This window comes from Corythoichthys intestinalis, chromosome 13 (assembly GCF_030265065.1).
Source record: "Corythoichthys intestinalis isolate RoL2023-P3 chromosome 13, ASM3026506v1, whole genome shotgun sequence".
In the NCBI taxonomy this organism is placed as follows: Eukaryota; Metazoa; Chordata; class Actinopteri; order Syngnathiformes; family Syngnathidae; genus Corythoichthys; species Corythoichthys intestinalis.
The window spans coordinates 2,369,621-2,375,674 of record NC_080407.1 but is presented as its reverse complement, the minus strand read 5'-3'; positions in this window follow the sequence as shown (position 1 = coordinate 2,375,674).

Genomic DNA, 6,054 nt, shown 5'->3' with positions numbered 1-6,054 from the left:
GCGTAACTTCTGGGCAAGGTAGGGTGGGTTCAGTTCCAGCTCAGTGAATGGCACGCGAGTCAGAATGGTTATATTCACCATTTGAAATGACCGATTCGGAGCTTGTTCAGCATCTTTTTTTCAAAAAAATGATGATTAAATTGAATTTGTGGGGAGTCACTTTTGGTTATAATCAGGGGTGAAAGTGGCTAGAATTTCTTTCCGGAACTCCCGTACGTGAAGGTCGCCACGGAGCCAGAATTTTTTTTTTTTCCTTTTTTCTTTTCTTTCATTTTATGTGTGTGTGTGGGGGGGGGGGGGGGGCAAATCTCTTAAACTACTGAAATGCAAAGAAAACTGTTTTGACACAGTTATTTCTATAACACATACAAAAACTGATTTTCTTTCAAAATTGTATTTTTTTTCAATGATTTGCAAAATAGAAGTTAACAAAAACAGCAATAACCCCAACCTCCATCTCAATTTTAACTACTTAAGAACATAGGATGTATATTAAAATCGACGTTAATTTAAACATTTTTTTAATAATAAGGATATAAGTAACATACATTCAGAAAAATAAGTACAAATGACTTATATTATGCAGAGTGAAATGGAATATATTTTGAAGATGGCACAAACATTGACTTTTGTAAATCGTAAGGAAATGAATAAATAGCCTAACATAAATGAACAAATATAAGTCCAAAGTGCACATTGACAGTTAAGATGTTCTGAACCTCCCCATCAGAGCAAATAAAACTAAATATGACAAATATGCGTCTTCAACTTTTTCGTTGCTCTTAAAGATTTTATCCATTTTCTGTTGCATTGCCCTTTCTTTTTTTTTTTTGTTGTTGTTGTTTTTTCGTTTTTTTTTTTTTTTTTTTTGCTGTTTCAGAAAACATGCACATTTTAACCAATCAGAGCTAACTATCTCTGCTGATTACGTGTCAGTATGTCAGCCAATTGAATGGATAAATGAGTCCAGGCGTTTTGCTTTGCTGCGTGCATTTGCTCATTGACGTGACTCATCATCGTCAGACTCAGAAAACTGCAGCAGCTAGGGAAACCTCCATGCTGTCCGTGGAATAAAAACAATAATAAATATAGGTGGAAACGGATTACGCTACACAAGCACTTTATTATGCTTGCTGTTAACACTTGTGTATGTAAATCTGATATTGGTTGGAGATGAAATGCATGTGTGGCAGCTTAGCATTTTTTTTTACATAGCGTTTTGACAGTTGCCGTCATATTTTCAGAATCAAAGCACCATGTACCGAAACAGCATTCAAGCCCTGAGTCTCATACAGGAACAGCATTCCGGCCCTGAATCTTATACCAGAACTGCGTTCTGGCTCACTTTCACCCCTGGTTATAATGCATCTTTTTGAACTGCCAGTTGTAAATTCTTGTTGAATATCTACCATTGAATTCACCTAATCTATCTCATGACCGCTTATAAGCAATCACGTTTTGCACAAAAATGCATGTTAAATCATGTTTACTAATTGGACCACAATGTTGCTATTGTGGCCTCTTTTTGAAAATAACATATGCAAAGTGAAAGGGGAAGTGAAGCCACATAGACAAATTCCCATAGGTGTCAAATTTGAAAGCAAAAAACTAACACATTAAAAACAAAGTCAAAATAACAGTAGTATGTCACATTCTTAGTAAATCCACTCCACAATTGAGTCAAATGTTTTTTTTTCACCCTTTATTTGTGATATGAATTTGAATGTTGAAAAGAACTAAGCCTGTCGCAATATGCAATAAGTCTATGAATCGCACAGTAAATAAAAAAAATGAGGGCGGTAATTTTTCTGGCTGCAATTTATCGAGTGCTGCGTTCACTCGGCACACATTCGTGTTGATTGCATATGAGACTAGGGTTTGGCATCGAGGATCGATGGGAACCGGTTTTAACACTCCAATGCTACCGGAACCGTTTGAATTTTAAAATTTCGATTCCATGTTTCGGGGCCCTGACTGCCGAGCGAAAAAAATTGCTGCCGAAAACCACGAAGAACAAGCCACAAGAAGCGTGTGTTTGTGCATTGACTTGATTACAACCATGGATAAAATGCAGCGGCGCTCAAAATAATGACCAATCAGCTCAGTCCAACATTTGCAACACAACTGTATCATACAAACGTGGCTGCATGACCAATATAATTAACCACCTCCGGCTTCATGGAATACAAGTGCCAAGTGCATAGTTGAGTGGTGCATATTTGACACGCTGCGCCGGTGCTCTGACAAATTTTGCACCCCACGAATGCGGCGGTTCCAAAATAAACACCCTAGCCGGAGTTTGACTTTTGGGGCAGGGGGTGCACAACATGTTGATGACCCCGAAACGCGGTGTCAGCAATAAAATTAACTTACAAGAATATTTATAATAATAAGTTGACAATGAGCGTTTTTTTGTTTCTCATCATTCTTGAGGGGAATTCTAAATCACGCTGCTTAGGCAATACTTTTCGCCAAGATCGTCATCCATATGAATATGTCGTGCCAATGCAGTTACCCCTATCAAAAATTGTATCCCCTGGGCTGAGCCATATGGAGGTAGATTTGTGTCTTTATTATTCAATCAAAAAAATGTTGCTTCAAAAAAAAGTTGCTTCAATCAAAATATAAATTTTCAAACAAAAAAAGTCACTTCAATTAAAAAAAAAAATAAATAAATAAATGAATGAATAAATAAATTTGTTTGCAAAAAATAAATTTGAAACTAAAAAAATGCATGTGAAAGCTGTTTTTTGGTTAGAGTCAAGTTTTTTTTTTTTTTTTTGATTGAAGTAACTTTTTTTGATTAAAAATTTATATTTTGATTGAAGCAAAATATTAATTTTCAACCAAAAAAGTCATTTCAATAAAAAAACAAAACAAAAAACAAAAACAAAAAAATGTGTTTGCAAAAATAAATTTGAAACTAGAAAAAATGCATGTGAAAGTTGTTTTATGGTTAGAGTCAAGTTTTTTTTTTTTTTTTTTGATTGAAGCAACTTTTTTGATTAAATTAATGTTGATTTGTGTTTGAGCCACATTTTAGCTAGGACTTTTTTGTCTTTATTATTCAATCAAAAAATAAGTCGCTTAAAAATATATATTATCCAAAAAGAAAAATCACTTCAATCAAAAAATAAAATTTCAATCAAAGAAAACGTTTTTGAATGCGAAAAAATATTTCAGATTTGCATTCGAACACTTAATTTTTCATTAAAAAACTTTTCTTTGATTGAAGCAATCTTTTTTGTATTTGGGCCATATTATGGGTAGGACATCTGTGTCTAAATCATTCAATTCCCCAAAAAGTTGCTTCAATTACAAAAAAAAAAAAAAAAAAAAAAAAAAAAAGTTCAATCAAGAAAAAAATCATTTCAAAAATTAAACTGTCTCTCCTAATGTTTTTTTTTCTTTTTTTTTTTCCCCAAAAAATTATATGCAAAGCTAATGACCATCTAAGGTGCTCGTCACATGATCTGTTCGAAAAATAATTTTGACCCATTATAATTTTTTTTTTTTCGTTCATTTCATTCATTTTTGTTGAACTCTTATTGCTTTACAACTTTTATGTATATAGGAAAGTCAGTTTCATGTAATGACACTTTTTGGCCACCAGGGGGGGTAAACACTACAAACTTTCTTTGAAGAAAGCAATATTTACTATGTTTGATCATGAACAGACATGTAGAAAAGTTCTCCTCAGACACATCCTGCCATGTTAGCTGCACGCCGCTCTCTCACAGTTAACGTCTTCGCCATGTCGTTACGCATTAATTTACGCCATATTGTTGCTGCACATGTTTATGGTCTAACTTGTTTATTTAGCATCTTTGGATAACAATGAGAGTCCAACTGAATGTAAAAGAGGGATTATTATAGCTTTGGTTGTAAATTCTGACGAGGGTGCAAAATTTGTCAGAACACCGGTCCTCTAACCAGTCAGAACCAAGTGAGTAAAACAATAAATTATGTCTGTCTTCTGCTGTCGCCACAACCCGACCCTGGATTAAGCAGTAGATGTTGACTGGATGGATGTCGTATTATTACGTCGGGCTACGGTAGATATCACATGGATATAGAACTAGATGCCAAATGACAGACTCGGTGGCATTAGCACATTTATAGAGAGCTAGATGCAAAATGACAGACTCGCCGGCGTTACTACAGCCGCCATCTTAAAGCACTAGAGTTGACACCTCCGTAAAAATCAACAGTATAAAAAGATCATCAAATTATAATCAATAGAAGAATTTATACTTTTGCTTATGCTAGAATATGTGTAAATGTTTTCTCCGTGCGCATTTGAAAAATAAACATCTTTGTCAAAGTGCACTCCTGTCGAAAGAAACTTGATCACATTCAAGTTCAAAGACGGATATTTATATACAAGTTCTGCTCTGCGAGAAGTTCATATAATTTAAAAAATCATCAAGAAGTTAAGACATTAATATAAACTATGCAATTCTTTTGACCCTGCGCGTCTTAAAAGAATCGGAATCGAGAATCGTTCGGAACAGGAATCAAAACGTGAAATTGGAATCGGAAGTGGAATCATTCAGTTTCAAACGATGCCCAACCCTGTATGAGACCCAATTTCCTTTCACAGATGTTTATTGATCATCAACACAAAATAAGGAAACACATCGATAATAAACATTGTAAAACGTTAGTATTGAGGCTAATGGTAAAGAAAAAAAACACTTTAGCCTGCGACAAAATATTGAAATATAAATACAAATAATTGGCCAAAACGCAAACTTGTGGTTAAAAGGTGACACTACAAACATGAAAACTCGCTGGTTTACAGCATTTGCAAACAATATGAAAAAAAAAATCTATGACTGACACCAAACGCATGATGAAAATAGAAGTGCACTGTTTTTTTCTTAGTGTAAAGCTTACGGTTAGCGGCTTAGCGAACATACTTCCGGTGAACATTTCAAAATAAAAGCACGTCATGCTCAATATGTAAATGAAGATTTCTGGAGTAAATGGGGCAGTTTACATGACGACATGAAGATGCAATGACTGAGTAGCGGAATTGCCTCTTGTGCATATGGTGTCAGCGAAGACAAGGCGAAGACGAAAAATTCTGAATCCTGCCTCCAAAGTGGAAGAATTCGATTGCGGGGGCTTGAGGGGGGCTGGCTCCGCATGCATATCAAAAGCTTCTGCCGCGCGGGACCCGCGCCGATAACGTCAGCGCTCGTACACGTCACATTGGGCGTGCGCATTAGTGTTACTAAATATTAGAATCAGCAAATATGGCGGAACTTCGGCTTTAATTTACTGTTTTGATAATATTTTTAATTTAAATATGTTGAATGTTTCCATTTTTGTGCCTTTTTGAACAAAAAAAAATGCCATTGCTTGGAGTGGGCGGGCATGTTGTCTTCCGGGCGGAGGAGGTCAAAGTGCATCATTCGCTGTCGCCTTGTAAATCTGCACTGCCCCCTAGTGCCTGGAATACTACATCGTTTTCATGCGGAATTGCGACATTGTTCGAATGGAGACGGAACCATATAAATACAAATTTGAAATTTTTCGTCTTTTCGGAGAGTCACCGTGTAAACTGCCCCAATATCACATACTTCAGATTCTACACTAAGAATAGCTTTTAAAATTTGATTGGCAATGAATTCTTAGGCTTTTTAAAAAACATATTGATTTATTTATTTTGATATAGTTTTTGTTTTATTGAAGAATAACAGTTCATTGCATTTAAAGGGGTGATTGATGAGGATTTTTTGTCACTACATTAGTGGTTCAATTGGTTAAAAACATTTGGCAATAATATCGCACATTGACAATTATTTATTAGACTACTACAATTTATTATCACGACTGGCCTAAAAAGAACACAATAAAAATTGTATCGATATTAGATAAGACCATTTTTTCTCACAATAAAAAGAGTCTTATTAACCATTATGAAGTTTTGTTTTTTTGGGTGGGGGGGGCGCCATCAATGAGTCTGGTAATTAAACGTGGACAAAATGTTCGTTGCTCAATCATCTTCACCAATGTCAACATTTACAGCAATCTAATTAGCTGTAA